Source organism: Apis florea, unplaced genomic scaffold, assembly GCF_048593485.1.
Source record: "Apis florea isolate Af1SG1 unplaced genomic scaffold, ASM4859348v1 contig_2201_pilon, whole genome shotgun sequence".
Taxonomy (NCBI): domain Eukaryota; kingdom Metazoa; phylum Arthropoda; class Insecta; order Hymenoptera; family Apidae; genus Apis; species Apis florea.
The window spans coordinates 225,429-236,229 of NW_028256542.1; the positions used below are offsets into that span (position 1 = coordinate 225,429).

Sequence of the window (10,801 nt, forward strand, 5' to 3'; positions counted from 1 at the left end):
AAAGAGAGGATAGTGAAGGATTAAAAAAAAAAGAGAGAGAGAAAAGAGGTCATAAGGGTAAGGCCTAACGTCGAAATGTGTCCTGGTGAGCTGGATTTAAGGCGGACGATTTACCGTGGTTCTGTTTCAATTTGGCAATGCTCCATTGGCTTTCCCTCATTCAAATCAATCCCAATAGAAGAATAAAATGAATCTGGAACCTCGATACCAAAAATTATTTGTAAACGCTTTGAAATAGTTTAATTACACTATAATTATTAATAATATCAAATCTAATCCCTTTCATATTTCTTCTAACAACAAATTAATATTAATATTAATTGCTGATATAACATAGTATTTGTATACTAAATTTTAATGAAACTTATCGTCTAAACTTATATTTCTGAATAAAAATATTATATCAAAATCATTATTCTGCATTTTGAATTTATTATCTTTACAAGAAAATCGGTATCTTCTTTGGCTCTACTACTTTTGGAACATTTCACAGATATAGTTTCAATTTCTATTTCTTTTTAAGAATGATTTTTAAAATGATTTTTCATTAATCTTTTTATTTCATTCCTTAAACAAAAATGAATAAACTAAAAGATCACCTAACTCACATTATACAGAAAAGGAAAAAAAAAAGTGCTTGATCAGAGGATCGTATGATCAAAAACAAAGTAACAAGAGAGAAAAGAGAAAAAAAAATATGCCACTGGAGGATACTATCGTTGTCCACAGGAAGAGAAAGCGCGAAGAGGAGGTGCAGTGAGTGGAGAGCATAAAGGTGGAACAGCGTAAAGTTACGCTGCTGCGCGTAGTAGCCCGGAAGTATCAGTAGTAAAACGTAGTAGTAAGTAGTAACCGCATGTACGCAGGCGTACGCACGTTCAGCATCGTTCGGGGTCGAAAAAAATGTGCCGCGGTGGGAGTGATTCGAGGACGAAAGGGAAGGAGAAGGAGATGCACCGACGTTCGGTGGAAGGGAGAGGTTGTGATGGTGGGAGTATGCAAGGTATAGGAAGGGGAAGAAAGAAGAAATAGAATGGACAAAGACGCAGTAGGAGAAGAGGGGAGAGTTTTAGGGGTGGTTAGTTGATGAGAAAGGATGAGTAAAGTAAAAGGAAAAAAAAAAAGTTTGAGGTGTGGATACAAGAAAGAAAAGAAAAGAAAAGAAAGAGGAGAATCCGAGTAAGGATAAATGGAGTATATTTTATAAAGAATATGAGAACTTGAATCATAGTAAAATAATATGATAAAAAATCACGTGATATGTTGTATTATTAAATATTCAATGCAACATATACATTGACAAAAAAAAAAGAAAAGAAATAATAATAAAAAAAATATTAAGCAAACATTTGCGTAAATATTTTAAAAAAGAGATTTTAATGGCTAAAATTGATTGAAAAAAAAAAAAGATTTGTAAGTAAAATTTTAATGTTAAGTGTTAATGTTTCTAAAGAATGAGAAATCTGATAGAGTATGAAAGAAAGATAAAAGAAAAGTGCAGAAAAGAAGAATACCGATTGTTAGACTGGACTGGCCAAGAACAACTAAAGTATACTTAAAGAGAAACATGAAATATATGTAGATGAAGAGTAGATGAAACAAAAATTATTGAAGTATATTTTGAAGAATGATAACAAACAAATCTAAACAAAGACTGAAAAAAGAAAGAAGAAATAGGAAAAAATTTTTATTCAGTTTAACAGGAAGAATAATCAGAAGAAATATAGAATCTTATGAATATAAGTGATCAAAATTTAAAGCATTATTTTTACCCATTACTTGTTGCTAAAGAAAATGACAACAATTATGACAATTATAATAATTATCAACAATAATCATTATAAATGATGAAAAATAAAATACAATATCAAGTTAATCTATCTATTCTTTAGACTTGTCTCCTAAATTAATTCTATTCCTCTAAAGATAAGTGTAACTACACTATTCAAAGGAAAGAAAAAGAAGAAATCAGAAAAATCATAGGAAAAATTTAAAAACAAAGAGCATCTAGCATAAGCACATATGCTGAGGGGTGGATCCTGCAGCACGATGCTCTCGGTCAACGCGCCTGCGTCTCACGATCCTGAAGTGGCTGGAACTGAACTGAATTCATCTATTGTGCACCCTCTGGTGTGTATCTACCATATACATATGGGAGGAATCTTTCTCTCTCTCTCTCTCTCTCTCTCTCTCTCTCTCTCTCTCTTCACACATACACACTTACTCACTCTCTCTCCCTTCCTCTTCTCTCTCTCTCTCTCCTCACTTAGTGATCCTCTCTGTTAGGATGTTTGACCACATTTTCACATTGCACCTCTGTGTATGAGTATGTGTGTGTGCGCGCGCGCGCACACGCTACTACCCCAGAGGTCGATGCACGCCAGTATGCACTCACTATGTGTCTACCGGCCTATGTACGGGAGTACGGCGAGAAGTATGTGGCTCGTATATACGCAACCAAGTACGTACAATATGTGACATATATTGCGCCAGGGTACCAGCTTTTTACCAAGTTAATATGGCCTCTAAACGAGTTGTTGATTGCAACAAAGCTGCATGTCCAATTTTTCTTTTTAACAGATTTACCGATGATTTCTGCATTTTTTTTTTTTTTTAACTCAATGAACTGGGATCGTCCAATTTGCTGATGAAAAATTTGTATGCGATTAGAGATTTAGTTAGAAAGATATTCTAATAATTAAAGGAATATTAATAATGGACAGAGAAATATTTTTTTACCTTTGTAAGTATATTTTCTTCAGTCTTTTCTTTTAATTTAGTATTTTCTTCCTTTTTTTATTCTAATATAGAAATTTACAATTATTAAGACACACATATATATTTAAATAATTTTAAAAAATTTATAATTTAAAAAAATACATACAATATTTCTGCTTAATTTATCAAGTTTGTCAAATTTGATTTTTGATGATATATTACTGAGATTGCAATATAAAAAATATATATAGATTGCAATATAAATTGAATATTCTTTTCCCAGGTTAAAATTGTGTTTTCATGGATCAGTTATAAAACTTTTTTGTAGTTAATGGTTTAAGAGTCGAATTTTCTGAATGGTAGACGAATGCAATAAAATTTTCGGGAAACTCCTCTTTCTCTCTGTAGTTAATACAGCACACACACACACACATATCTCATTCTATTTGTCTTGTTCTACTTTCACCAAGCACACATCAGAGTGTTCCTCTTCAACTAGGTCACTTTTATTGAATTCATAAAATGCTTTTGGGAACTTAATATTGATTCCACAAGTATTCCAGCATAATATCAGAGATACTGAAATAGAATTAATCCACCGATCTTGTATCTGTCCCAGTCAATATCTTTTCGGTGTTAATTCGACCAAGTGTTTCTATAATAAGAAAATTATCGTTAAAATTTATTTTTCAAGAGTTTTATTGAACCAATTATCCAGACTGACTATTTTATAAGGATGACGAATAAAACAGAAAATTATAGGAATCTTTTTCCTATAATTATAATAATTGATATTAATTAGATTATAAATTATATATATATATATATTTTTAGTCTCAAATGTTTTGACATATTCAAAAAATGATAGACATATTTCTCAAATTTGTAAAATAAGTGAATCATATGTATGGTTTTTAAATAATAACCAGAATTCATCGAGAAATATAAATTACACATAACACAATGTGTAAAATTATTGATGATCAATTTTTCAAGATATTGTATCCTCTAACTTTTGTAATTAAAATAGTAAATTACTGATAATCCTCTCGAAAGATCAGTATTTCCATAAATTAATAAACGCTGTTCGAATCTTATCTGTGAATTGTAATTCTTGACTTCATTGGTGAAACACTTACTAATCTTTTTAGAATTTATTTACCATGAAACAAAAGATGATGGATGCATTCTTCTTGAACTAAGCTAAAAAAGTTTGAAGAAGGAGATTGAAATCATGAAATCAATCATTACTATAAATAAGAAATTTTGAAATAGAGAAGAATATAAAGTTCTTACTAATTGAAGCGAATTGAAAATTCTTTGGGAAAAATTATAGGAATTAATTATTACTTCCATAAATAATAATATTCTTTGTGAAAAAAAGGAAAAGGATCAAGTAAGATAAGATTGTTTAACAATTAATTTAAAAATCTAGTGTTTATATATATATTAATAAATAGTTTTGAAATATTTTAATTTTTTTGAAAAAATTGAGAATTAGAAATAAAATATTGTGAAGAATTAAGTCTAATTACTTTATGATTTAATTTAATTTAATTTAAAATTCTAGCAAAAATAGTAAAAAGAGAAGCTATTCTATGAACAGAAAAGCAACAGGGATTCCAATAGTAAAAAATATGGGAAAAGAAAAATAAAAATTTCATTAATAAAAAATAATATGAAAGTGTCAATTAAAAACATATTTCAAGTTATTTCTAAACTAATATAAAAAAATTAAAATGGAAATTTAGCATTTTCTTTCAAAGAAGAATTAAATATATATTGGTAACATTAAATCACTCCAATGTGTGTATCCGTGTATCTGATCCTTAAAAGGAATCTCCTAGAATGCGACTTCGATAAAAGGAACATTCTGGAGTGGGGTTTGAACAAGGCTGAAGAGAGAACTTTCGACTCTTCTCGCCGAGTCGGTCACTCAGAAGATATCGGCTCCGAAATCGGGGTACGTTTGTCGAGGCTTTATCAGCCAGGAGAAAAAGAAAGAGTCGCTTATTGGGTAATCCTGTTCGCCCGTGCACAAGCTATGCCTATAATCCTATCGAAGAAAAATACAGGAATATCTCTCTTCTTCTCAATTTGCTTCGGTCGAGAAAATCTTCCAACCTTTTCCATGGCCACGTTCACAAGGCACAAGGATGATTATTTATATCCTATTTGAGATTTCATTGTTGGTATCGTTGCAAAGAAAAAGAAGAAGAAGAAGAAGAAGAAGAAGAAGAAGAAGAAGAAGAAGAAGAACGGAAAAAAAAGAGAATATAAAATTTCGAGTTTCTTCATTTAATGTTGATTGATTGTGAATTGGAAAACTATGATTTATAGGTGTGTATTTTTTTAATTTTAGAACAATATTTTTATTTTTAATATCGCTTTTATTTCTTTTTTAATTTATAAGTTTATAAAAAGAAGAGAAAGAAAAGAGAAAAAAGGGAAAGAAAAAACAGGAAAAGATGATGAAAAAAGGAAAGAATAAAAGAGAATAAAAAAAAAAGAAATGAGAAAAGAAAGAAGACTAAGAAGAAAAAGAACCTCATATAATATTATATCATATACAAGTCTAATAAATCTGTTTATAGGGCTGTTATCTGTAGAGATTAGACGAAAACTAATTTATGTGGAAACAAAAGTTGTGGAAGTCGTTTCACTCTTGTTACACACGCTTTTGCAAAAGTACCACTTCAGGAGCTACGAGTGCACTCGTACGTTTGTTTCGCGACTGTTTTCGAAAATGTCCGTCTCGCAAATTGTCGAATTTCCACCAATGGGAAAGACACTTTGAACATTTAATTGTCCACATGAGTGCACTCTCTAGACAACATTCGATAGATTTTTTAATTAAATGATAGATGGAAGAGATCTATTTTTTCAGATTTTTCAATTCTCTAATCTATTTTTCAATTAATTCAATTTTTTTAAATTTTTTGCCATTTTCTTTTTAATTAGAAATTAGAAATTTCATGTTCACTTTATAATATGTTTTAAATATTTATTAATCTTTCTTATTTATTTTGGATTATATATTTAAGTTATAAGTAATTATACATATAATTATTTTTAAAGAAAAGAGAAATAACATTATTTTGTTTTTTTCGATTTTTCCTTTCATGATTTCTTCACCATTATTTTATATTTAATGTTATAATTATTATTCCATGTTATTCGAGTTATAAATGTTATTCAGAATTTATCGCTATTAAAATGAAACAAAAATTCTTTTTGTGATTAATACTTGTATTAATATAATTCACTTTTACGTTTCAATAATATAAAATAATTAAAAACAAAAAAGAATAAGAAGAAAAAGAATTTCACTTTAGATATTGTCCCCTTATTAACCATTATTATTAACATCAAAGTATCATAGAGAGTAACAAACAAAGGTGTGAAATTTTCAAGGAAATCAAAGCATCATAGAAGAAATTTATATTTATGTTAGACTTACGTTGGATATATATCAAAGCTTTAAAAATTCTCCGGATTTCGCAGATTCCTCTTTCACTTATCTCTTCATTTCGCATGCACATCGCATGATTGATCCATCTCTTTTTTTTTTTTTTTTTTTTTTTGCATATCAAAGATATCGAGCACAACATTCCAGAGGGATCAACAGCTACACATCGGCAAACACTCAGAGAGGAGAAACTGAAATGAAGCGGAGAATTCTCTTCAAAGCCGAATATATACGCGGCCCATTTACAATAAGCAGGGAAATCCATGGCTCTGTGTCCATTCGTGGCCCCTAGTCAGGATTATTTCCCCTACTTCATTCTCGTTTCTTCGTTTTCACTTTGTACTAGCTGATGGAAGGATAATACGTATATCAGTCAGCTTCAGAATTCCTCTGTTTTTAGATCACTCGTATATATGACTCTTTTGTTCTCTTATTTTTTTAATTTTTTTTTTTTTTTTTTTCTTTTGAGAAGCGGAAACGAGAATGAAAATTTTTCCTTATCGATTAAACTTAGAAAATAAAGATATTTTTTTTTTCTGAAATTTTCAATCTTTTTCTGATTCTATTTTTGAAAAGTTTTAATTAAGAACAGTAATAATTGAAAATTTTACATGTACAATTTATATAGATATTCACAATGTACGTTTTTAAATTTCTAAAAAAAAATTTCCATCATTACATCAATGCTCCATTAAAATTAATTTATAACACGAGAATAGTAATGATTAATTTTGTAAAAATTTATTCAAAATTGGATTGGAATCAATTTTTTCTAGTCAGCTTTAAAAAATTTTGTGTTCTTTCGTTCTTTAATTTTATACTGAAAAAAAAAAAAAAATTGATTTGACCTTTTTACTTTCTTCCTTTGAGAGGAAAAGGATTAATGGAGGATTCATAGAGAGGACAATAGGATCAACGGGATCCTCGGTTGCCTGTTTTTGATCCTGGTCTTTTCAAAAGGTTCGCCACACGTTTGACATTTAACGAAGGTTGGGAACAGTCACTTGGTTATCTAGTCCAATTGATTGATCTCTCGATATCATTCTATAACCTTTGACCGAGATACTTCGACAGATTACTCACGTACGTTCAATTACACCCAATTTTATGAACTCTTCCAATGTATTCCAAATGTATATCTAATCAATCAAAAGGCTTTAGATTAAAACAATTTTCTTAATCTTTTTTAAGTTCTGATAACTTTTTTAAATATTTAAATAACAGCATTACCTTTCAGTTACAAATTTTTGTCGATATTATTGATGTCCTATTATTTTTTAATCTTTAAATAAATCTTCGAAATTTTTAAAAATGTTCGATTATAATTCTAAAAGAGATGAAAAATGAAATTTTGTTAAAGAATTTCGGATAACGATTGATTAAAATATTATCATATATAATTTATTATGATATTGAAAGGGATTTTAAATTTTTATCAAATATTTCACAATATTTGATCTAAAAAAGAAAATTAAAAATTGTTAAATTTTGATCATCGAATCGATTTATAATATTTTCTTCTTCTAGCTCTATGTGTTTCTCTGTGTCTATATTCTTCAATCTCTCATTGTCTCTCTTTAGATTGTTTTGTCTCTCCTCAGTTCTCCCTTAGCTTTCCCTGTCTTTTCCTAACTCTCCTTGGTTCTATTTATTTCTTTGTGTCTGTCTTTTATCTTTTATGTTTTTCCCTAGATTTTCCTGTCATTCCCTTAGTCTCTGGCTCTCTTTAGTATCTCCCTGTCTTTTCCTAGTTCTCCCTGTTTTTTTTTTTTTTTGTCTTTTCCTGTTTGTCTGTATTTCTCATTGTCTTTCTCTAATTTTTCCTGCTTTTCCATTTTTTCTTAATTCTTATTTCTTTTTATATTTCCCCATTCTCTTCGCTTTTTTGTCGATTGAAATTGAAATTTTTTGATTGCATTTCACTATAGTAAAATGATGAAATCTCTCTTGTTAGAGTAATGATTGATCTTGATCGCCAAATTTTATTTATCCATTCTTTTTTAACAGATATAATTGTTATTATAGAATATTAAACAATGACAACCATTTGAAATGGTAGATCTACCTGATCTATTAGAAATTAATAGGAGGATTTAATTGGCACAGAAAATTCCATACATAATTCTTGGTCGACACGTTTCACGCTTCTGCATTTCTCTCCCCAACCAATCCTTTCATGCAAGTTATTGGAAAAGTTGGAGAGTACAGGGGCTTCATCAGAGACAGAGGACACTGTGCGCATTTTTATGCAGGACGGTGCAACAACCTTTGTAGACAGAAAGCACGTCTAGAAATATTATGGTTGTAAAGAATTCGTTAAAATAATTTACGAATTTATTAAATTCGATGCATTTTACCTATTATCTTTATTAGAAACGTACTTAAAGAAATTAGCTTCGTAAAGATTAGCTTGCTATAGAATACGTAACATAATAGACAAAAAGATATATCAAACAAACGAGAATACAACGAATTTTTATATTAGAAGGATTTGACATTAAAAGAATTTATTAAAATTTTCTCAAATATAGATGTTTTTGAGCATTAGCCATCCAAGAGCAGTGATGCGTCAAATAAGTGTATGACAATAGAGTGATTTTTCAAGGGATCCATACAAATTAATCACATAGCAGTGAATCTCTTTTCATAGACAACCAACGGAATTTATAGACAAGAGTTTACATAGAATTGAGGGGAACACTCGCGATTCATTTTTCTCGCATGGATTGTTTCAACGATTGCTGTCACCGATATTTTTCCGTTCATCGCGTCGAGTGCGTCCTTCCTTTCCGCTCGATTTTGTGGAAAAATTTGTATTCAAAAACAATAATCCCCACAGGCGGGTAAATCCGCTTCGTGGAATCGCAATTTTTCCTATAGACAAGTATGTGAAATGTCACGAGCATTTTTCACTGAAAAATAAAACGATTTCAATATCTTGCTTGGTATTTTTAAATACCTACATACATTTTAAAAGTCCAAACATTTCGATATTCAAAAAACAAAAACTCCGACGTTTAAAGACTCGAAAAATTTAAAGTATTTAAAATTCCAAAACTTATCGATCTGAAAATATCCCAAATTCCAAAGATTCGAGATTCAAATGAAAATGAAAAATAATCTAATCGGTTAAAGCTCTCCAAGAAAATTAAAAATTTCCCAACGCTTTTAATTATATTGAAAGATTCAAAATTTCGAATATTTTCTTTTTACAATTTTAAAATCCGTCAAGAAAAGAAATCGCTCAAGCGCAGAAACATTTAACTATTCCAACATCGAAAGATCCAAAATATTGGAAGGCCGGCAAGGGTTCAAAAACCATTTATCAAATTCCCAAAAGGCTGCCACGTTACGAAACGAATCGGTACGATTTAAGCGTGGAAAGGGCAATCACGCTGTGAAGAAGACAAAAGGGTTGCGTTAAAGCCTGGACTGATAAAAGGCCTTTCGAGTGCCCCCTCAGGTGATTAACCGTGGCCTTCCGAATCAACTTTGAAAGCAAATGATTTTTAATGAGGTCGAACGGCCTGTGCCGACGTGGGCAAACAAGAAATTTTCTTTCTCTCTTCCCATGCCTCTCATTCAACCGTTCGGTATTGTCTCCACGATTGCTACCACCGATCTAACCCCTCCCCTTCCCTCTAAGCCTTCCCCATTTCCCACCGTAATGCCCTCTTTAAGTTTTGGTGCCCTCAGGCCGGCATTGCATCCTTCCCCTCCCCCGTCTCCCTTCCACAATCTTTTCCCTGAATCTTTTCATGCGTTTTCGCGGTAAGCCACGGCCACGAGTGCTTGGGGTGGCTTGGAAGAAAGGATAGGAGGGTGAAGGAGAAAGAGAAAGAGAGAGAAAGCATCGTAACGATCCGACTGCTCCAGTTCCGGTATGTGGAACGTGCGAGAGGGATAATTGCGGCTCGCCTGAAAATCAAAGGGACTTCCGTTTCGTCCGACATCTCCACCCTTCTCCCAGTTCTCGTCCCATTTTTTCCCCACATTTTTCCCGTCATCCTTTATCCTTCTCACACAAGTATATATCTCGTGCTCGTGTTTTTTATTTTTTTCAAACACATCTTCATTCCCTAAATTATATTTCATTGTCTCGTTGTATTTATTCGATTTAATCTTTGGCGTATCAATATCTCTTTTTACAATTGCTTCTGGGGCTTTTAAATTATGTAATAATAACGGAAAATTCGATCTAAGAAAGAAAACAAAATGATAAATCGTCAATGCTAATTATTGATTCAGTTTATAATTAAATCTCTCTTGGCTCTCCCTGTCTCTCCCTACCTTTCTCTAGTTCTCGTTCATTTCCATTTATCTCTGCTTGGCTCTTCGTGCTTTTATCTATCTCTCTTTAACTCTCTAACCTGTGAGATCTATCTCTCATTGAGTTTGTTTCTCCCTGGCTCTCCCTGGCTCTCCCTAGATTTCCCTGGATCTTCCTGTCTCTTCCTGTCTTTTTTTAATTCTACTCGTCTTCCACTTATCTCTATCTGCTTTCTATTCTTTTTCTGTTCGTCTCTGGCTCTCTTTGTTTCTTTTCAATTTCTTTTTTCTTTCTTCAATCCTTTTTTTTTTTTTTTTTTTTTTTTTGCTTCGAACTCCGACGCA

At 31.1% G+C, this 10,801-nt stretch overlaps 1 long non-coding RNA gene across 1 annotated transcript; it reads right to left on the reverse strand.

The window, feature by feature from the left end:
- Positions 1-2,743: 2,743 nt before the first annotated feature.
- LOC116414151 (uncharacterized) lies at positions 2,744-6,662 on the reverse strand. Its single transcript, XR_004224614.2, has 3 exons — positions 6,179-6,662; positions 2,885-3,373; positions 2,744-2,801 (listed from the first exon to the last, which is right to left on the reverse strand). It is a non-coding gene; the product is annotated as an uncharacterized LOC116414151 (long non-coding RNA).
- Positions 6,663-10,801: the final 4,139 nt, after the last annotated feature.